A 24,429-nucleotide genomic window follows, 5' to 3' on the forward strand; every position below is an offset into this window, starting at 1 on the left:
GTTGGAGGTCTTTGTGGAGGAGGGAAATAAACAAATCGGTGAACTCCAGCAGAGACATCTAAGCGTTAGAAACACGATTTGGGAGGCCATCTGTGAAAAGGTGAATGATGTGAGAAAAAACAGAAGATCTGCCGATGAAATAAACGCATCTACTCTTCTCCAAAACGCAATCAGTGTTTTGATGGAGTTTAGAGAGCGATTTGATGAGGCTTAGTCTGCCACTCTTCTGCCGCTCAAGAAAAGTTATGCGTTACTTGGATGAAGACAGTCGCCTCACTGTCCCAGGGAGCAACTTTCGGGTGAACGTTTGTAATGCCTGATATCATCATCCAGCAACTGTCCCAAAGCTTAAATGTATCTGTGAACATGTTTAAGGCAATTCACCCCAACACACTGCTGCAAGCACGAGATGAGGAGTTACGCAGAGCTGCCTGGCGCAGCTCAGTGAGCGCTCATTCTCCAAGTTAAAACTAACTAAAAACCCCTTGATGAGCACGATGGGACAGAATAGACAGAGTGGACATGTCATGTTATCTATTGAGAATGACAGATCAAAGAAAATGGACATACAGTGCATCGTGGACAAGTCCGCAGAGCTTAAGGCTCGTCCAGACAATGGTGAGTAGGCCAAGTTCATATTGATTTTTTGTTTGTATGTGAAGATGTGGGCTGCTGTGCCAATTTTACTAAACTTTATAGCTGTTGATACAGTGACCTCATGTGCTCTCATTATATGAAAAAGTTAAAGTGGGTGTCAGAATGATGCGGTCGCTCTCCGTGGTGCTGAACTGCTTTGAATTTGTGTTGTTTTATTATTATTATTTTTGTGTTCTCTTGGTTTGATTGACTAAAACATTTAGTAATGCTTGTAAGCCCAGCTTTTGCGGGCATGTGGTAAAGCGATGGTAGGATGAGCGTTACAGTGACCGCAGCCATGTGTGCGTAACGCTGTGCCATTTTGCACCTGCCTTTCAAACGTGCTAAATATAGACGCAAATACAGCGCGCTATCTGCTTCAGGTTTGATAGATCACATTGTGTGTGCTAATTGATTACATTTGCATCTCCTCCTCCCAGTATTTTGCGTGTTCTGATGATCTACATGTATTCTGCATATTCATGAAGGCAAACACGCTAAATGATTTGCGAGTGCTATTTTGCTCATTTGAAAGACGCAATCCTCAGTGCTCCCGGTTAGTACGTCAGCTTTGCGTGCGCTATCAAGTTTGCACGTGTTTTTATACACGCAAACCTTTAGTAGATCGGGTCCTTAAGGTTGCCACCCGTCCCGTAAAATACGGAATTATCCCATATTACACAATTATACATTGCGTCCTGTTTTGAATCAATACAGGACGTGGTTTGTCCCGCATTTTCAATTTGCCTTTCATCAATACAATGAGAAAAAGAATTCAATACAATATTGATAGTACCATTCATGATTTCATGAGAAAACTATAGAAAGACAGACAGGACAGAATAATAAAAAAAAATACTATAAAATCCTTTCTGTTTATTTTATTTACAAATTTGTTATCCTACTCCCCTATAGGTCACAGCAGCTGAGTTGACACAGGTGTACCACACAGTCAAGCACAACCTCAGCTACAACAGTTCAGACTGTGGACACAAACTTAATCAGAAGATACTCAGTGATTCCAAAATTGGAAAGAAAATGTCTCTAGGAAGTTAACTTGCTTGTAAGCATTTACTCAAGTTGTGTGATGTGTATCTAATTGTTGTATCTGCTTTTACACAGTTTATGTTTGCAGATATTTTCTGAAAGACAGTGTGTTATAAAGTACTTCAAACTTTCTAACTAATACATTATTAAAACAATGTCTTTATTATGATATACCACAACTGGTGCCCCATCATAATTTACTTAAAGCTCCTATGATGAGGCTTTAGCAGGTTATGAAACAGACTGTAACATCCAGAATAAAAGTGACTGTTATATATAAGATCCGGTCTCTTTTTTTTTTTTTCGTGGGAGGGGGGTCAAACTGTGTTTACATGTAGACTTCCCCAACATTCAGCAATGTAAAATTTGACTGTTCCACCTGGCTATGTATCCAGCATGCTTTGCACAGTGAAGCAAAATACTGCAACACACACAGAAACTCCCTCTGCATTTTTTGGTTGCTCTAGTGTGAAGCTTACTTCTTAAATAGTAGCACTGCTGGTGCGGTGCATTTGGTACCTCAGAATGCTTTGCACACAGTTTTATCCTAACTTCTAGGATTTGTATTTCCATTGTGTCTTTCCCATAATATACAACTTAATACACAGTTTACATAAATACCAAATATGATGTTTACACCATATGTGCTTGGATGACTTGTGTAGCAGTGTTTGACAATTTTTTTTACCTGCACAATGATGTAAATGAGTATAAACTTACACTACTAATGTTTTGACCTGAAATCACAACCACTTCAGCAGCAGGACTTTATTCTGAATCATTATTTAATTCATTATATCATCATTCTGTATTTTTTCTATATATATCTCCCTTAACTCCTAGTTTCACATTCACAAAATAGATTACTTGTATTGCTAAATTAGAGGGGTGTTTTTCAAGATTACATGAAGATTACCCAGGCATCTGTTATTCTTCCCTCGCTGTCAGCTACGAAGGTTCTTGTGCCAAGGTCTTAAACTCCTCCTATCTCTCCTGCTTTGGGCCTCAGAACTCCAAACAGTCTCACCAAAGCTCACCCACATGGCCAGGGTCACACACACAGTGGCATGTCTAAGCGACAGATGGAGCTTGGAGAGAGAGACATGTCCTGATAGGATGTAGTACAGTGATGTGAGGTATCCTACAAATGACTGTGTATTCTCTGCGTATACTGACACATAGATATGCTGTGTTCTTTCTTTGTATATCTTTGAGAATGATTACTATTTAGAGAAAACAAGTGGAAATGAAACTGTGACTCACGTCTAATAAACCCTAAATCCTCATGGGAGCTGAGATCATCGCTGTGCCACACTGTGTGGCTGGTTCATGATTAAGCTAAAGTTTTCTGGCCTTTTTAAAGTTTTAATGCTGATGCCAGTCAAGAGGTTGTTTAGTATGCTGCTGTCTTAACTGTTATCAATACTTATACACGTCTACTCCTGTCTTAACAAACTTACACTGGCTGCTCTATATTCTACAGCATTGAATGGCCTTACTGAAAATGTTATAAAGGATTTATTGTCTTATTGAAGACCCTGGTGCTGGCCATTCCCAGATCCCCCTTGGCAACCAAGGGTGACTGGGCCTTTGCTGTCAGAGGTCCAAGACTGTGGGACACACTGCCTGCTGAGATCAATACACTCCTAGAAAGTTATCTGGTCTTTTTCTGAAATTCTTTCTATAAAGATAAAGAACATGTATTTTTTTTGTCAGTTTATGTGTATGTTCAGGCTAGGTAACATGCTATTGCCTTTACTAAAAATCTCCATCATTCACGTGATATTTATTTACACGTGGTATATCAATTAGATGTATTTTTCAGCCTTCCTTCTCACTGAAATAAATGATTGCATAGCAGTAAAAGAACCATATAGCATGTTAATTGTATGACAACACTGTATTCCTACCCAAGGTTCACCAAAAGGACTAAAGCAAACATCATGATAATGTCATGTCCTCTTGTTTGGATTCAGTGCTTTATGTATTCTACAAAGTGCTGATGGTAAGATTGTACAGATTGTGATTAGGGATGTAGCCATCCATACAACTTACAATGACATTCGTCTCATAATGCTGGGTTTATCCATGTTTTTTAAAGGGTGTAAGTAATTCATGCTTCAGAGAAGAGATAGCCTTATAAAACTGTTATTTGGGATGCTTTCATTTTACGTTTTACTGCCTAATGCTTGGGTAACTTTATTTCTTCTTTTGATAACAAAATTGCTTTTATTTGATAAGACACACAGATACTTCAGTCTGATCGTAAAAGTTACGAGAGTAAATGGAGACATCTAAAAGACTGATCAACAAATGCTTGATGTATTAGCACCCCCTGAAGAATTCACGTCCTTCTCTCTCTCTCTTGTCTCTCTCTCTACTAGTTTATATTTAATAAATAGCTCATGACACTCTGATAAAAAGAAAAAAATGCTGAACTGGTTGGCTTGGTTGGCCTTGTTTGAGACACTGGCAGTGCGCTGTGAACAGCAGATGTAAACCACAGACTGTATAGATAACGGACGTAATATCTGTGGCGTCACCCATCTGTTTCTGAAACGCTATTTTGAAGCCAATCGTCAGTGGGAGCCATATTGGAAATGCTGAAATCGACCTAACTGCTGTCAAGTTAGTGTGAGGTATAGATGCAGGCTTTGAGCCTCCTCACCAACAGCTACAGTGTTCTCGCCATACCTCTCATAATGGAAAACTCATAATCTTAATATATCCAAAATTGCTGCGTTATGGAAAAATTCACCCCCTGTGCATCGTGTGCCAATTGAAAAATTAGTTATCCAGAGCACACTCGTTTTTTGTACCCAGCTGTAAACGTGTTTATTTCTGCTATAAAGATCGGCTTTTCTGAATTTGTGTGTGTGTGGTTTCCGGTACTTCTTGAGCCGGCCTCAAGCGGACGCTAGAGAAACTGCAGTTTTTAACACTTCTGCATTGGCTTCAATTCTCGTGGCCGGAGGTCGCCGCTTGATGTAAACAGAATGACGTCAAACACAAGAAGTGAATGGCAGGTAATGCCCTCTGCTGTTTAAAAAAGGTACTGACATTCATTTTTGATCTCACCAATTTGAGTCATTCCTCATTTTTCAGCTGTTTGGCAAGGTACCGTTATACCCTAGCATATACCCTCTGTCTTGATTAATGAGCACCTTGTTTGACACATACAATTGGAGACACTGCCTTTGGGACACCGCAATGAGGACATATATCTCACAGTCATTTTTAATAAGATTCATGAGCAACAGTTTTGGTAATTGATCAATCATTTCAACCGTTTTCGAGTAAAAATAACCAGATCACATGCATTTCAGTTGCTTCAATGTGAGGACTCACCTCTTGTTAGAAGAGTTAAACCCTGTAACAAATGATGTTAAACTGAATATCTGGTTTTGGCCAGTAAGAAATCAATATCCTCACCTTGCTCTCTAGGAAATATAAAAACAAAAATATGTGTTTTACACTTTTTTCAGATATTTTACTTCCTAAGTGATATATTGATTACTCTAGAAAATATTCAGAAGTTTAGTCGTGAACTTTAAGGTTGAATGTGCTTTACAACAACATATCTGCATGTTTTTATTCTGTCACTCCCACGATCAGTAAAACTTTGATTATATTTAGATGCTAAAAACAAAGCAGAGATGTACCGGGCGAGATCACATAAAACAGGTCCAAGGAGAGAAGGAGAAAGCCAGTGATTTACTGTCCCATCATGAATTTTATTAAGCATGCCTGGATTTTAACACACCTGCAAAACTTTATTTTCCTTTCAACTTGATCCTCCCATCTGGTGGACGAGATGAAAAGACAATGCAGACTTCATTTGCATGAAAGCCTCAATGATTCAGCTGCACAATTGGAAACAGCTGCACCTGCTGTTATTTGCACAGAGTGATAATCTGGGCATTTACTACAAACGGGACTGCGTGTATTGTCTGCATTGCTTCCTTCTTGCATTGTCATTTATTTATTTATTTATTTATTGTTCCTTTCAACAGCCTTGACAAAAAGAGCGGTTAAACTGCTCATGCATTATGTATCCTGTCTTCTGCAAATAATTGTTGGGTATATTTTAAGAAACAATGACAAAGCATCTTCGGGTATAATCCCTCTAGAATTTTAGGTTGAGCATTTCTTGTTAAAATTAAAAGCAGTGGTTGGATATTACTTGTGATATCTTTGTAAATAAACTGCAAAATGCTACAGAAAAGAAGAAAATAAATATAGAACATTTCCATTAGTTTGTTTGATATTTTTTATATATATATTGTTAGTATGTGAGTTGAAGGAAATAGTTGATCCTCCTTTTCTTTTGCGTCTGAAGTCACTTAAACATGAAAGAGTAAGAAAAGTTTAGCTTTCAATGAAAGTAAAATAAATCATCAAAGCAAATTCGGAAACCTCCTTGAACTTAAAAAAATTCAAATATCTTTACACGCCTGTGATCTCCATTTGAATTTTTGCGATATCTTTCTTCCTGCCAAATCGTTTAAATTACACTGCGTACCCCCAAAGACGTGCCACACACACACGCCTCCCCCATGCATCTTGTTTTCCAGCTGCTCTTTGATCTTATAAGTAAATTCTCACACTGATGCTTTTATTCAGGGAATACAGAGATGGATTGGTTTTGGAAACACAAAAAGGTTCATGTCACACATTGTTTGAGCATCATTATTCTGGCTGCATTGCTGAAGTCTTGCACAACGTGAAGAGCTTCTTATAACCTTTCAAGAATGCAAATGAGGAACTCTGTAGGGAAAGAAGTAATGTGATATGACCTGCCATACAGTAACTAAAAGCTCCTTAGCAAACTACAAAGTTTAGTTTTGATGGATGTAACATATGTTTATTGCAGTAGTTGTTCTATACTGGATTTACTAAATTTGAAGGGGTTGTACTTTTAAAAAAGGTTATCACATCTCACTCTACATACTCTAAAGCTATTGTGAGGGACTTTAGCTTTTTGTCAATGTTATTGCCCCTGTACTAGGGTGTGTCCATAGGGGTGGCCAGATGTTGGCATGCTCCCCTTGAAATCTGAATGGCCACCTCAGCTGCCACCCCAAAATCCTAAGCTATGATTTGCTAGTTACCCCGTCAGGGACAGGACTTACTTCAAAAGTAAGTGGGCTGTTGCCTTTCAGTCATGATGTTGGACAAACAACTTATTTTATTTCCTTGAAGAAGAGATTTATACTGTATAAGCTTTTATATATGTCGCCACTTTTTTGCGCTTCTTTTTAAAGTAAAAAAAAAACAGCAATATAAAATATTTATGATGCTTAAATAACTTTTTTGTTCAGATAATAGATAGTAGATCATTTTCTTTTTTTTAATTAAACCTTTATTTAACCAGATGAGAAACCATTGAGATCAAGACCTCTTTTACAAGGGTGACCTGGCCAAGAGGTCAGCAGCACATGGAGCATGTATACAGACAGTGTGTAGAAACAATCAATAATTTAAAAGTGCAACTAATTTGCAAATGAAGTGCAATTCATGAACACAAAACAGCATTCTTTCAAAAACACAGGCACTGTTCTGTGGTCTGTCTTTCTTTTAAGATGGAGCCAAAGGCTTCCAGTGAAATAAAATCAGACAATTTCAAGTCCTTCTGGAGCATATTCCAAGCAATAGGAGCAGCAAAACTAAATGCTCTCTTACCACACGTGGGAACACACATTTGTAAGATGTTGGAGGAGTGCAAGGCATAGAGCTTTTAGGTCTTTGTAGATACACGCAAATAAGTTGACACAAAGAGTCTACAGGATATTCTTCACATTACTAACTCATGTTCTTTGTATCTTCACTAAATTAGAAAAGACCATTTATTTCTATGTGGGAAAATGTCTTCTACCTTCTTAAAAGACTGAGCAAAGCATAGAAACCAGGAAGTTAAGAAGGCAAAAGTCTCAGTCGTTTAATGGCCTTGATGCAGAATATGGTCATGAATTATCAGCCATTAGCCCTATAACAACCCAACCAAGGAAAAAGCAATAGAAATATTTTTTATTTGCATTTCTTGTTGCCTTGGGTGAGTAATAACTACAATCTTTTTTTTTTTTCAACAGACCCTTTAGTTTTTTAAATATTGACCTCTACTAGTCAGGATGTCACTTAATGGTTAACAAATTAAATTGTATACAAATACCACAATAAGTATAAAAAGTCATGTAAAATGCCAATTTAGAAAGAAATTAATAACACAGAAATATCCAGGGCATTTGACAGTCTTTATTTCCATAAGTATGCCACAAAATATTGAGCGACTTCAATTCAACAAAGGAAATTTTGCATCAAACAAGGAAATACTGCACAAATTTTTCATCTTGACAAAATCTGTGTAAAAGTGCAACAACACAAATTCTCACATGCATTACACTTGTGATTAAATGCTACTGTGCAAAAAATTCATTTTTGCATTCAAAAACTAAAAGAAGAAAAATGCAGAACAAAGGGAACATTTGTATGTCTTCAATATCTCAATACAACTCAACTGTAGTCGTGCAACTACACTAATGCTTTTGAGGCACAACCATCCATATTTGTTTTGATAATGTTAAAAAAAAATAGACAGAACATCAATAATTTGAATATTTTAAACTAAATGTCATAAGCGAAATGAGGACTTTGCCCGTGTTGGAAATGTATGCAACATTTTATATTCAATTCATTGTGTCTTGATAATTTAGCTCCAAAAGGGGTGTTGACCTTGATAGTTTCAGTAGTGATACAGCATGTTTACATCCCTGCTAACCCTGTACAAAGACGTCACATGAATACGATCAACTAGTGTTGAAAGTGTATTGATTTAAGTAAACACTTACACTTTGAAGTGTTTGCTTTTGTTAAGATGTTTATGCTATAATGTAGAATAATGTCCAAAAACAACACATCCCTTGAAACAAAGAATAAACCTGATGTATGGTAATGGTCTTAAAGCGCTTTAAAGCGTCTGTGAAAAAATATGTTTAGAACAATATATTGTAAACATTTTGCAGATAGGGGGTTTGAAAAATAAAACAGGGAAGAAAGTATATACTCTAAAATATGGAGATTTAAACTATAAGCAAGTGCTTCTCTGTCATCTCAAGAGAGCTGTTTATTTCCCTTTAGTGCGGCTAAGATTATGGCCCGGTGCGACCAAAGTGGAACATAAACAGAAATAAAAAGTTATAGATGAGCTATCCAATGTAGTAGTCTGAGGTCTACAGGGGCATTGTCTGTTGATATATTAAGTATTTCTCTTAGTTAAAGAAAACACTGTATTTGAGTCAACAGGGATTTCCGGTAGCCTGGTTCATGTTTGTATGTCGATCCTGAATGACTCACTGGAATAAAAACACCTGGATGTTAATATTCTTTGATTGGATGCAGTAGCTGCTTGATGCTGAGACTCCAGCAGAACATTCCAGGGCAGGAATAGCAAGTATATGATGGATGATATTGATACTGGTAAAACATCCCTGCCTCATACCATCCACACTGTAAGGTTTTTTTTTCAGCAGAATACACTATCTCTGTCCGTGAAACCTCTGCTTTTTTTTCCTATCTCTGAGTGTATGGCTTGCAGGTCAGAGAGAAAGCAGTTAGAGCTCAACCAGTCTACTCTTGACCAAACCATCAGAATGATAAAGTGGCCTGACACCCGCTGAATGGGCGAGGATACACACCATCTTGCCGTGTAGTGCAATCTTCATTGCTGGAGGTTGGCGAATGAGCAATAAAAAGGGAATCAGTGTGGAAAGGAAAGTGTCGCGGTCAGCATTTGAGACGCGCTGTAGCATGTGCAGGGAGCCTACTCGTATGTAATCAGGACATAATCATGAACACAGGACAATGGAACAGATAATTTCTTCTTCCTGGGAAATGTCTCCAGTGAAATGACAGAGGTGGATTTTTTTTTGCGTCTTTGTTGAGAAGACAGCTATATTTTTCCTCCAAGCAACAAAGACTGCATCAGTAGGGAGTAGATGGATTGTAAAGGTAGGTGGTGGGAGGGAGCTGGCTGCAAAGACTTTGCAGCGACGTCAGGCAGCACCGTAGAATGGATGGCCTTGAAAGAGCAGAGTTAACAGAAAACAGCCAGGGAGATGCATCATAGCGCTGTAGCTGTAGGACGTGTCTGTGCAGTTCCGTATCAGGGGGCCCAAAACCATGATTGGCTTGGCCTGTTTTGTCATTTGTTAACTTCTATTCTCACCCCCTTCCAAAAAATAACACAAGTCAGCCGCACAGCAGCATGGATAATCTTGACAAGGACCTATTGGAGGCATCTGTTAACATGAAGCTTTGTAGTTTAATGTGACTGTTGTTTTTTGTGCAGTGAGCTGAGCAGCCTCACAGCAGATAAAAAGAGGGGGCATCCATTAGCCCCCACACCTTTCCGTTAAGTTAAATTTGTTCCACTTTCTACATCAGGGTAGTTTTTGACATGTAATAGGTTGACCTCATTTTCCCATTTTTCCTCTGTAGTTGCATTCAATTCAGCAGGGAGGCTTTGAGGCATTAAAAATGTGTTTCAAAGTAACCAAAGATTTATAAAAAAAGACTTGTCTTTATACAGTGGTAGATAGCAAATGAACCTGCGCTGACATCGGCTCCCAAGGGCATCTTGGTCTTGTATTGAGATGTGGTCAGGTACACAGGTGCCTGTATCTTGAAGTTGCAGAAACTGCCTGCATCTTAGACCAAATAAGACCTGGTTTAAACTCTGAGGGGTAGAAAGTTCCTGGTATTTAGTGGGCACATTACAAAGATGAGAATTCCATATGTAGGTGAGTTCTGTCGCACTTCCACTCTGCATCTTACACAGAGACGCAAAGCAGCGCTCTCACTCCTCAGTGAACTTTCACTGAATTGGTTAATATGTTTGAACTGAATGTTTCAATCCGACAGAGGGCTGGGATACCCTGTTTCCAGTCTCCTGACATCTTTGTTATCCTTTTGGAATGAGGCCTATCGCTTCATGTACTCTCTGCGGCCTTTTACACGCCTGCTTCACCTCAGGGAGATTCCTACTTGAGCCCTGCATGGGCTAAAAGCTCCAGCTGAGACCGACACCAAGCTCTCCATCATTCGTGTTCACTCTGACACACACACTCACTCACACACACACACACACACACACACACACACACACACACACACACACACACACACACACACACACACACACAAATAACAAGGTTTGTTACATTATAGACATATCTATGAAACTTTAGTTGGAGTTGTAAAAACAAGCTAAATTATGAGACAGAGTTGACCCCGTCTGCAGCGGGTTATAATCTAGCTTCTGTTCTGGTTCTATGGCAGCTTTCGCAAAACAAAGGGGCAGAGCTGACCGCAATTCCCTTTTGGCTAATACACTTACTATTGACGATCCCTTTAAGTTTAAATCCTGTCCGATTCTGTCAGCATGTCTGGGAATTTTAATAAGTAATGAAGTTCCGCTTGGCTTTAACTGATACAGCGTCTTGTCTAGTGTGGCATGACACCAATTGTTTCTGATGTTTTGAGAGAGCTTCAATAGATGTAACTTAAATCTGCTCACAACATATTCCAGACGGTGACCTGTGTGTGCTCTGAGTAACACGAGCTAGTCGGAGCCATGAAAATCTGACAACAGCCACAGAAATACATCATGTGAATAAAAAGCAGTGTGTCTGTCTGTCTGCGGTCACTCCTGGCTCTTGAAGGGAATGAGAGCTGACATACTGATCAGTTTGAGTCATGTTATGCTTCACAGACAAGCACATACACACACATATCAATAATCAGGAGGCTAAATTGGACATTGTGCGTGTGTTCCAAAGTGAACTAGCAAAAAGCAATTGGACTTGCCCCCATAAATTTGGCGCCTTGTGCTTTAAATCCATAGAATAGAGCTCTGTGAATGTACAAACAAAACGTAAGGCTTATTCAGAGTGAATTAAAGCAGACATACAGTAAGTGAATATGAAAACATGGCTTCAATGTAGCAGAATATGACTTGGGTCTTACTGTGATCAAAGGCATGCTATATGGTACATCATGACGTGAGGTGACACAACGTGACACGACACAAAGCGATACTATGTGAAACCATCCAATGTGATAGGATGAGATACCATGCGATGCCATATGCCTATATTTGATGGAATACTGTTGTGCGGGTACTCTAATGGCTCCCAGTACTTTAGTATAATAGTTTGTCAGTTATATGGAAAATTAATACAGTAGAGATCCTTAAAGCTGGGCTGGTAGTCAGATTTAGATACACTTTTTGTTATACTGGTTAAAATGATCTTTATGTCCCAAATGCAATCAATCCCTGCTATCAGGAGCCAAAATATAAAACAAAATCCCGTCCTGCCGTTCTGCCCAACTCCTGCGCATTCATTTCATGTTTGTTTGTGTTTTTAACTTTCACTATGATAATGTTTTGGTGTTTTTTTTTTTACCTTAACATGGGAACTACATAAGTGGTCATGAATTCTTGTTCCAGGTTGTTATACACTCTCTATTGATGTGATCGCCCGCATGCTCTGGTGTGGACTCGAAGTTCGTTACATCCTGTGTCGACAGTAATCCATTTTCCTGCTAGTAGACATCTGACTGTTGTTGTTTGGCTGAAGCTAACGATACTATATGTTACCAGAAGATATAACAGAAAGGGAACAACACTTTACATTATTATAGTTTCACAGTATGTGATGTAAAATTATATTTTCTACAATGGAACAACTTAGATTGCATTGTCAGTCATACACTCAGGTCAAGGGACAAGCTTGGTCCAACATGTGCTGAATTTAAAAAACACAAATAATATTAGGGAGTTATGTTACTATAGTTACTAGCTGCCTTTATTAGGTACGTCAGTATTTAATTATGGCAGCATGACTAAACTGCAAGAAACAGGAAAAAACAAATTGGAGTCTTTAAGAAGTTGTAACCAGGTTTCATAAGTCAAAGTTTGCCAAGAGCTGTAAAAAGTTTGTCACTTAAAGCAAAATTATCCCAATTTTCTGATGCAAAGTTTGGAATTCAGATTACTTTTATACAGACTTCAGATTTGCACAAGCACATACAATCTAAAACCTGTAATACATTCAATATTTCTGCTAATAGAAGAGCACTGCCTCAGTATTTTGTTTGTTCAGACTTTATTAACCTTGTTCAGAAACTTTACAGCATCTTTGCCTGATTTAGAACAAAAAACATATTTGTATACCTTCTATACTCACACTACAGCACTTATTGACATGTATTGTTGTGACAGCTTGTCAGGATGCACCAGTCTTTTATTTCCCCTGTGTTTTTTTTTTTCAAATCACCTTTCTATTATCTCTATTATTGCCTGCCTAGAACACCCAGCAATATGTCTGGACTCCTGGCTGAACGCTGCATCTCGTGTGTGCCATGGCTGAAAATCAATGCACTCAAGTGAAGCAGCTCTACATGACACAGACAACACAAGCAACCCAATCCTAAGCACATGTTTCTTGTATAATAAGTGGTAGGAGGGTAGACTTGGCAGAGAATCAACATTTGTTTTAAAATGTTGTAAGAGTTGTGATCAAGTTGGACCAGTGTACATCACGTAGAAATACACACATCTTGGCTAAAGAAGAAGGCTCTACAGAGGTGAAAAGCCAACATTTCAGTAAACTTTTGCTTTTATATATTCATTTCTGAACCACCAAGTCAAAAACAATATAAGTCTTGTGTTTGCCATATTTCTCCCGTGTACAAAAACTCAAGGAGCAGTGCATTGTGCCACTGTGGACAGGGAAAAGGGGAAATGAAGGAGAACAGGAAACTCACATGGGAGTAGTATATTGAGCCGGACCACAAGGTGCACTACGGATCAACCCCTCTTTGACCCGAGGGGCTAATCACAATTTTAAAGCATTCCTGTGCCCCATCTCGCCGTGACCCTGAGGGCAGCCTCCCAGGCAACCTCTCAGGAAGGTGTCCCCACTGGACTTATTAGAAATGGATGCGGTGTTTCTGTCAGACATACTGGACGTAAGGGTTTTGATCAGCTCAAAAAAAGAAGGGACGTTGGCAGTGGGTTTGCACCTTGATGTAGAGATCTTGCTACGGTGTCCCCGGATGTTTTCACTATAAGAGTAACCTCAAGTTCAGCGCCGAGCTCCGTCCTTTGTGACTGTGCAATCCAGTGATGATTATTCTCTCTTTTTAGTCTTAGAGAAAAGCATCTTCCCTCTCCTCTTCAAGGTTAATACAGCGGGTCATTTCATTCTCTGAAGAGGAAATTAAACATAGAGAGTAAGCCTTGAAATATCAGGGTGCATGGCTCCATTACTTATATCCCATAATACATCTTTGTATTTCATTATACCCTCTGCCTGCTTTTTCGTCCCAGTAAGCAGTCCAGGAGTCAAATACAAAGATAGCAGTTACTAAGCAAATGGGTCCCCATGCAGTAGCTTTTCATTTTATTCCCCCCCTCCTTTTTATTTTTCTCACTCAACCAATTGCTGCAGTCTGTGCGAGAGCATAAGAGCATCCTCTTTTTTTCTTCCCCAAGGGATAAAAGTCACCTTCTCCAAATCTCATTGAACAAAAAGTCACACGGAAAATAAAAGCTAAACTCTATATTCCGCCTGCACACAGGGTTCAAGCTTAGAGAGAACAGGGTTGGCACTTTTTAGTTCTCTCTTTGTCAGCAGGAATAGAGAGAGAGAGGGAGAGAGAGAGAGAGAGAGAGGGAGAGAGGGAGAGACGGTAAGAGTGAGGAAGAGAGAAGAAGAAAGGAGAGCCAAGGTAAGCATGTGAATACTTGGGGATAAAAAAAATGTTATTTTCTAATTTACTCAGAAGTGCATGTGATCAGTAGGAAGCGCTTGACTTCATAGATCTCCTTTAGTAGTTTGCTTCAACTCACTTACTGTACATAATTCACTGTCTCACACTCTCTGGTTCTCCCTGTGTGTATTGTTTCTCTTCCAAGATAAAGGAACAGAGCAAGTGAATCAGGTCATTCTAAATCATTGATGAGATATGAGAGGCATGCAGAAATCTTAATCTGACAGGAGAGATGGAATAAGCTGGAAACAGGTAGAGCTGACGTGCTTTGATTGGCAGGTATTTATTTCTCAGGGGTTTTACTTGAAATGAGGCTGCCCTTTTGGCAGAGCAGGGCAAACAGCTGCTCTTGAAAAATCCTTCAAACACCAGGTTGATATTCAAAGGTATCAGTGATTTTAATATACCCAAACTGAGGGTGAAAATTCTTCAGAAATTCATGAATTTTCCTCCTTCTTTCTTTTAGGTCCACCATCTTGTTTTTTTATATATATATATATTTATGTACTTTATTTTTGTGTTCCTTCAATTATAATCTCTTGATGAAAAATAATCTCGTACCTCATCACAAGGGAAAAAGATCAGAAGGGTCCACTGCCTCCATCTCAAGCCAACCGAGAGCATGTGACTGATATTTCACCGTCTCAAAAGACGATGGAAGCAATCATCGGCCTGACCACTGTTACCATGGAAACTTGTGTCTCTGGTGTTGATTGACATCTGATACAATTTGAAGTCTGACTCACCTCTAAAAATGGTGGTAGAACCACCCCTTCAATTAAGAAGCCTGGAGAATAATATGTGGGTGGTGTCCATGTTCATGATCTATTGGACTTTTTAAAAATAGTATCTCTAATGCTTGACTGATGTAATATCTATATATATATATATATGGCAAGCCGTTCAGGAAATAATATATGTATGGAGGCTGAATATATTGAATGAAACTTGATATATATGGAATGAATCTCGATATATATGGAATGAAACTCGATATATATTGAATGAAGTCTGAATATATGGAATGAAGTCTGAATATATTGAATGAAACTAGATATATATGGAATGAAGTCTGAATATATGGAATGAAACTAGATATATATGGAATGAAGTCTAAATATCTTGAATGAAACTCGATATATATGGAATGAAGTCTGAATATATGGAATGAAGTCTAAATATCTTGAATGAAACTCGATATATATGGAATGAAGTCTGAATATATTGAATGAAAGTCTGAATATATTGAATGAAACTCGATATATATGGAATGAAACTTGATATATATGGAATTCAATATATTCAGACTTTCATTCCATGTATATCGAGTTTCATTCAATATATTCAGATTTCATCCCATATATTCAGACTTGATTACATATATATGGAGTTTCATTCAATATATTCAGACCTTCATTCTCAACTCAACTCAGCTCATTTTTATTTGTGTAGTACCTTTCATACATTCAAGCATCCAGCCCAAAGTGCTTCACAAAAGAATGGAGCAACAGAAAAATAACAGCAATAGGTAAAAGAAGAAGGGAAAGTGATATAACTACTTAAAAAATAAAATCATTACAATAAAATGAATAAAATAAAATCAGATAGATATCAGAAACATATATATTTTTTAAATATAATATAATAAGATGTAATAAAATAGAGAACTCTTGACTCCTCTCTAACATTAAAGAACATGCGGTGAATTTATGTATTAGAAGTGTTTGTTGGTTTTTGGATGGATTGTAGAGAGACTTGAGGCAAATTTGCGTTTTTTGCTAACGTATTATACCAATATTACTTGTTTCAGTTGCTCCACATAGGGTTGGCCAAATGGTAGCTGGGGTAAGTTTTTTAAATTATGAATGGAGATCTAATTAGCAAGTAATGTACACATGTTTGAAGACAAATTAACTTAGAACATTCAAAAATGGAGGATAGAATTAAATACGTTAGGTCAGTCAATTCTGTATATCTATGTGGAAGTATATGGACATATTTTAAAGCACCAGGAATTAATCAGAAATGTATGCCACTGCGCTAGGGAGTTTTTGCCTCTCATTAAAAACACTTGCACATTAATCTATCTAAAGTTGATATGAATGCTAGCATTATAAGAAAACTCTAATTTCATAAGTTCACACCTGTATCTTCCAGTAACAAGGATCATCTTCTGTCCTTTGTTTGCATTCCCCTCCCACTTCCTGTTCAACCCCCTCCGCCACTTCCGTTGCATGACCATAAAAGGACTAATTACTGTCAAATTCTCCTGTCTGCTCATTTATCCAGAAAATCTGCTAATCATCTCGTCCTCACCGTTGACTCTTGATTACGTGCACAAACAATATGTTTACAGTTCTAAATTTTCCCCATAATGAGCTGACACTACGTACAATATTGTCCACCTAATGAGCTCATAAAAGCAGTATGCCATCTTTCTGGAGGCAGGATGTTATTTATGAAAGAGGACTGTAATATGAGGGGTAGGAGAGGATTGAGGAGTGTTGGGATGAGCTGAGTAGCAACAGATAATTAGGTTGGACAAAATGAAATAAACTCAAGAGCAAGTTTCATGCATGACTCAATATTTTGATGGAATTAACACAAAAAAAGTTTGCATCCTCAACTGCAAAAACAGCAAACTTTAAAACATGAATCCATATGCTTGCTGGTTGGATATACTGGGCAATTTCATCCTTGTGTTTCTTTGGCCTATATATCTAAACTCCACTGTGAAAATAAGCCACAGTAATACCTGATGACAGCACTATTAGCACTATTATTATCACACAATGACAAAATCAATTTCTAAGACGATGACAGATTGTTGATTAGTGTTGAGGTAGATATACCATGAAAGGATTTTAGTTGGTGTAAAGATGTTTTGACATTTTGCTGACTGTAGGTTGATTTTTTTTCTTGCTTTTGTCTTTCTGATGATTGCTGCCATGAGTGTTTTTTCCACATTGTCATTAAAAGCTGTAGAAATGACCTTGAATTATTCCTAAATGTTCTCATTTTAGCTCGCCATGATCTGTGACTCGCCGGTCCTCTGAAATCCTATCCTGTCATGCTCACTGGGACACAAACGCTAAAGACACACACACACACACACACACACACACACACACACACACACACACACACACACACACACACACACACACACACACACACACACACACTATTCTTTGGTTACAGTAGGACACTTAAATGACAATACTCTAGTGTGTAAATGTGAGATTTAGAAGCTGGGCATCACTTTGCAGAAAATATCCATGCTAAATGATTATTAATTGATATAAAACAGGATAGAAAAATGCGTGCAGATCCAAAAACCATTCACCAAGACAATGAGACAGACTAAAGCTTGCAAGCAGCCATTGTAGTAATTTGTTGGTGATTCATAACCCTCCAGGGGTGAAGAGAGGAAGCTAAAGAGAGTGAAGCAGGGAATTTCTCTAATTTTTTTTTAATGAGTTACATTAAATTACTAAGAGATAAAGAGAGTGTCGATATTGGCTGTTAATGTATGCTAGAATATGAACCTAACGCAAAAATCAACTTACTGATAGGTAATATATTATGAAGTTTACTTTACATATAAAAGACACTTAGAGAAACAGTCAGTGTTTCATTTTTAACATTTACTGAATTTCCACAAACAAAAGTTACAAATAATGTTAAATTTGATGTCGAACATCGGCCAAAATCAGAATCAGCAGGCCAGGCTTTAAAGTTTATGCTCCTTTTTGTTTTCTATGTCTTTACGCAATACCTGTGTTTGCATCAGGTCCCTCTGGAGCACAAAATAGATTCAAAGGAAGGTTTTTGTTTTCTGCTTTAGAGTTGATCAGATTAATCTGAAGATAGCTGATTGCCTACTTGCTTCATCTGACAGCATGGCCATTGGCCTCCATCCAGCAGGTGGAATCATGCATGCTAAAGTGAGAAAGCATGATTGTGGAAGTAAAGTAGGTTCTCTAATTTATAGCAGGAAGTTCAGACTTTTGTGATGTTTATTGTGAACGCTCATATTATGATCATGATTACATACTGAATCATTGTACAGCCCTAAATACAGTGGCCAATAAGTCTAAACAATCTGCAACTACCCGAACAGTCTTCATTTGAAGACACGTGCTGCAAATTCATTGTGTGAACATTTATGGCTTGCAGCGTGTTTACAGTTAACACAGTTCTCATCTTTCATTTGCAGAAATTTGCTTTAGTTTAGGATATTTCAATTATGAATGTGCATCGTAACTAAATCTGCAGCACGTTCCTCCAAAGGCCTACAGATCCCCTGCAGATCAATTTGCCTGTTGGCCGCCATACCTGCATCATTTTATATTGTAACTTTCCTCAGTATGTTTCAGTTTCACCTCTTAATTTAATTTCTTCATTGTTAAGCCCCATTGACATTTGGTTGAGGCTCTCAGTCAACAGTGAACTCAAAGTGTTTGTTTTTTTCTACAAACACTGGGAGAGCTGTGACATAAAGCCTGAAGCAGAAGAGCAAACCTGGAGTTTGTAAGAGGATAAAGAGGGTAGAGGATTACTTGTGCGTTCCATCGCTCTCTTCTTACGGATTCTTTCTCTTTTTCTCTCCAGCACTGCCTCCTCGAGCGTATTGACCCTTGAAAGACACAGCAGTTGGGACAATTACACCAAATAATAAAAATCTGAAATATATACGGATTAAATTTTCATTCATGCTTAATGTCTCTTCTTAAGTCACCCTCTGTGTCCACATTGCAAAGATATCCTCTGCTTTGTATCATTCCCCCTCCACCACCCTAAATCACTGAGCTCTGCCTAGTTTTTTTCACTGGTTGATGGGTTAGTCAACTCCCAAGCCACACCACCCCCCACCCCCACCCACCCAACCACACAGCCAGTCTTATTCTCAGGCTTATCTGGTCACCCAGGTGTATAAGATAGGGCCCAGTGTGCAGTGGTCCGTTTGTAATGGTAGTCTGTGTTGTGTGCTCAGTCACCCTGCTGTTTCACAGGTGCTGTGCTTTATCTGAGGCAGGTTGCAGTTATTATTATATGGGAGGCGGTAAGAGACACTGTTCCCCTGAGTAAATGTATGCCGTGCAAGTGGATAAAATCCATGATCAACACACTGTGTCTGTGTTCTCATGCTGCAGCCACAGTGCATGGAAACAGACCTCACACACACACTTAAAAGAAGAAGAAGGCAAACATATCATGTGGCATCATACCACAAGAGGACATTTTATGTGCAATCATGTGAATGATCCAAATGATTCCTTCCTTACACTTACAATGAAATCAATTACTTGCAATCTGATGCACACACAGCTTTGTCCAGCGACACATACACACACATCTGTTAACTGTCCATACAAGCCTCAGTCTTAAAAGTGTCTAATTTGCTGACAGTGTGATATGATGGTCATGTAAGGTTCACACCTACTGAAGCATCAGGAAGTTACTTTGACAAAGAAGTGAAAGACGTTAACAAAAGCTTTTCAGTTAATTGTTACTAAAAAAGTCTAGCTAAAAGTCCCCCATTTAGGATTCATGGAATAGTTTATAACCATAGACTGTATAAATAATGGACTTAGGGCCAAATCTACTAAGATCCCAACTAACGAGCGCTAATTTGCATGTGCAAATTCTAATATTGCACATGCTATAAGTGGGCGTGTTGTGGGTGATCTACTATGACTGCATGCGCAAATGATAACAAGTGCAAAAGTGGTGCGGACCGCCCTATTTCAATGAGGATTTTGCGTGTGCTACCGGCTGTCACCATGGAGAGTTTGAGAGAGCAGAGTGGCCATAAACGAAAAATGAAGTTTGAAGCCAAGGAGTTGGAGGTCTTGGTGGAGGAGGCAAATAAACACATCAGTGAACTCCAGCAGAGACATCTCAGCGTTGCAAGAAGAAAAGCAATTTGGGAGGCCATCTGTGAAAAGGTGAATGCTGTGAGAAAACACAGAAGATCTGTCGATGAAATAAAAAGAAGATGGCAAAATAACCGACAAAAAAAAGGAAAAATGTTCCCTTAATACATTTTCTAACATTAGACTAATTTTTCTAACATTAGACACATTTAATTAGTTCAAAATGAATTTATTTTGTGTCTCGTTGAATTTATTTTGTGTGTCTCGTTGAATATAGAATGTAAAGAGATTGTGATTCCATTATTTGAAAAGTGTTTTAGTAATTTTTCCGTCATGACCGTAAAAATAATGTTTATCTCTTTTTCCTTAAATGGAGAATCTTTGTCAGATGTCTGACAATCCCTGCCGTACTCGTCAAATCAGCTCAGACCAGGAAATACCTCAGCAGAGCCCAGAAGACATCCAGATTGTTATGATGACATTGATCGGGAGTTGCTGCAGCAACAAAGAAATCAGACGGATGGGTTACAGGCCATTGATAAGGGGGTGAGAGCTGTGTCCAATGTTGCTAGCGCCCTCTGCCGGGACACTCGGGCCATCGTTGCGCACAGCTGGTCAGTGCTGTGTCTGGGCTGGTAATGGCTGTCAATGCCCTGGCAACAGGGTTTAAGTGGTAAGCTGTCCCACTAGTGAAGAGCGGCCTCTGCAAAGGCTCAATTGCTCCTGATTTTAAGCAGAGTTTTATTCACATCCAGGAACAGAATCCAGCACCTTCCTGGAAGTTTTTGTGGAGGTGTAACAAAGACAATCTTCAAATGATGTCTCATTTAAAAACATATTAAAGTGTGTCAGAAATCATTTATATATTGTTTTTTTATTGCTTATAAAAGCAGATAGTCAATGCTTGTCTACTTAGATTTGCCCTGTTTTAGACGGGTACAAATAAAGGTTACCATGACTAACGTTTGAGCATTTCTGCTGATCTCACAATGACAGACTTGTCTAGTTAAGTGAGAGAGAGTTAAGTCTTTAGGCTGCTGTTTGCTTCCAGCTAACATAAAAGGAATATGATGCCTGCCTCCTGAGGGGGAAAAATGATAGCATTTTCTTTTTGCAGAGGTTGGCATCTACACTGATGCTAACTTACAATCACAAACAACACACACACATATATACACACGCACGTGTGTGCGCACACACTCACACACACACACTGTACAGTAAACAAGCTGGCTACAGTCAGTGAGCACATACAGTACCTAGATACACTGGTGTGCCCAGATAAATCCATCATGTTGAGCTATTGTGCTGCTAGTGGTGCTGGGGAGAATTGCATGCCCCATCCCTCATCAGTGCTTTCTTTCTTGCTAAAAATAAGCAGACAAATAAATGAAACTGAGCTCTGAGGAGACTTGAGCAGTCAGCTCAGGACATTCGGTGAAGACTGCAGTCTCATCGGCTCTGAGGGTTAATTTGATCTTGAATATGGGTTGTTTGTCATTCCATTACACCATATTTGAAGAACACTGCACAGCCCAGTGAGGGTAATCCAACGCAGTTAGGTGACATGACAAACGACATTCAACTCAAAGGACTTGTGTTTGAGACCTGATAAAAATTCATGCTTGCATGTACTCTCAAGTGTAGTGATTGGCTAATGCTGTGTGGGAGTGTGTCACCACATTAACAAGATGGATCCTGGTTCTGGTTGATAAAGAAAAAGCCTGGCAGCTAATCTCCCTTATTCCCAGCTCACATTTTTAAATGGGAAGCACAAAAAAAAGATACCAATCAAAGTTTACGCACATTATCAATCCTTCCCTTTGTTTAATCTGTTTCTCTACATACACACATGCACAAATCATGTCTGTGCATATACAGTTGTGCTCATAAGTTCACATACCCTGGCAGAAATTGTGATTTTTTTTGTCCATTTTTCAGAGAATATGAATGATAAGAGAACATTTTTTTTACTCACGGTTAGTGGTTGGGTGAAGCAAAATTTCTATCAAACGACTGTGTTTACTCATTTTATATCATAAAGACAACAGAAACTACCCAATAAACCATAAACTATGCCAGGGTATGTAAACTTATGAGCACAACTGTATGTACAGAAAAAAAAATGAATGGAAATGTCTGGACTGATTTCATATGGAATGGCATAACCAGTATGAACAAGGTCATGTTTGTAAATGAGAACTGGTTCTCAAACATTTTTACCTGGTAAAATAAAGGTCAAATAAATGCAATTAAAAAAGCACAGCATAAGTGAGTGCTACTAGTATTATCAATAAGAATAGATGGACAGTACAATTATTAAGTGAAAGTGGCAGCAGAGAAACAAGAGCCAGTTTTCACATGACAAGTGACAAGAGGAGGGAGAGTTTACCTTGAGTCTTGTAAAAGCTGACAGCTGTAACAGCTGACCAACAAGACAATGGCGTAGGATCTCAATTTGAAAATGGCTAAATGTGGATGGAGTCAGGAAGACAAAAGGCAGCAGACAGAGAACACCGGATGGTAACAGATAATAAAATACACAGTCAAGGAATGGCAGGAAAGCAACAAGATCACCTTCTCGTTGTCAAAAATTGCATTTATTTCTTCTTGTGTTAGGCATCTACATAGCATTCAGTCCCAAACAGAACACAAAAGATAATTACAATATAACTTTGGACAGCAATGCCATTTGCCATTATTGTTGTAGGTATGCTCTTCTGGTCTCAGACAGTTTTAGTGTCTTGCTCTTGTTAAAAAACATGAGCCGCAGATGTTGGAATACAACACATCCAATGAGGGAAAAAGCAGCACAGAAAACACACACAGAAGTCCAACCCTATCATATGAATTTGGGTCAACAACATAATGGTAGCAACCTTTTATCTTCAGATTGACGGTGACCGCTGAGGATTTCCTCCCACAGTGTACTGGAAAGGAACTGTGTGGGTGACATGTTGGCTTATTACGAGTAGGTGGATTTAAGTGTGAAGTAAACAAACTTTAACTTCCATATTAACTTAACTGCTCTTCTGGAACTCTCTTTATTGCCATATGTGACACAAATCCTCCATCTGGAAACCAAATAGACTAAATAAACAAACCTTTTTGCCAATACAGTAAGATGCGAAAGTGAATGTGTTTGAGAAGGAGAAAGTCTACAAAAGGATGAGATGCTGCTGCTGCCGGTGATGGTGTGTTTCTTTGGTGGGCTAGGGGGCATTTGGTTTTATAAGCCGCCCAAGGTCAAGGAAGCGTCTATCGAAGAATTCTCCCACCTCCACCGCCTCATTTCCTGACCCCTCACCCACCTTTGAAAGGAGAGCTTTACTTGCATAAAGCACCAGCTCCAAGCTGCAACTGTTTATTTCTTCTTTTTTCTCCCTCTCCCTCACTTTCTCACCCTGTTTCCCCTGATACCGAGGACCATGAAATCTACACAGCTTTCAAATTAAATGTGAATGAAGGGTATGTTTCCTTGGGATTGCATGGCATGATGGTTGAAATCCCATAGTAAATATGACTTTGGAGCCAACAGTATCTCTCAGGCTGTAAGCTGGGAAATATTCTGCGCTCTTGCACTTCATACAACCTCTTCAGAGGATCTGATCCGTTCCCGAGGCTTAAAGAAGAGGAGTCAGAAGAGTTCTCCTTCTTAACAGTGCTCATATAAATGGAGGATGATGGGTTATAGTGCAATTTGTTCTCATATTAGTAATGCATGTATAAATATTAAAGCATTTGCACATTTTGTGCAGCAGGACTGACAATAAACATTTTTAGCTTCTCAGGTGCTGGAGTATTCCAAGAATGTTTACTTAAGGTGAGCTTTAGCTGACACCAAGATGCAGCCTCTAATGTCAAAAACTGTGTGGAGATACTGAAAACTGCAGTTCCTTAAGTGTCCACTTGAGGTTAACTCCAAAAGTCAAGGGGACCACTTTAACATTCATGTAAAAATGCTTAGCAGAAATTAGCATGTTAATGGTCGCGTACAAAAACAGTTTTGGTCTGAATAGCACAACACTGTATTACA

The sequence above is a fragment of the Notolabrus celidotus genome, chromosome 6, assembly GCF_009762535.1.
Source record: "Notolabrus celidotus isolate fNotCel1 chromosome 6, fNotCel1.pri, whole genome shotgun sequence".
NCBI lineage: Eukaryota > Metazoa > Chordata > Actinopteri > Labriformes > Labridae > Notolabrus > Notolabrus celidotus.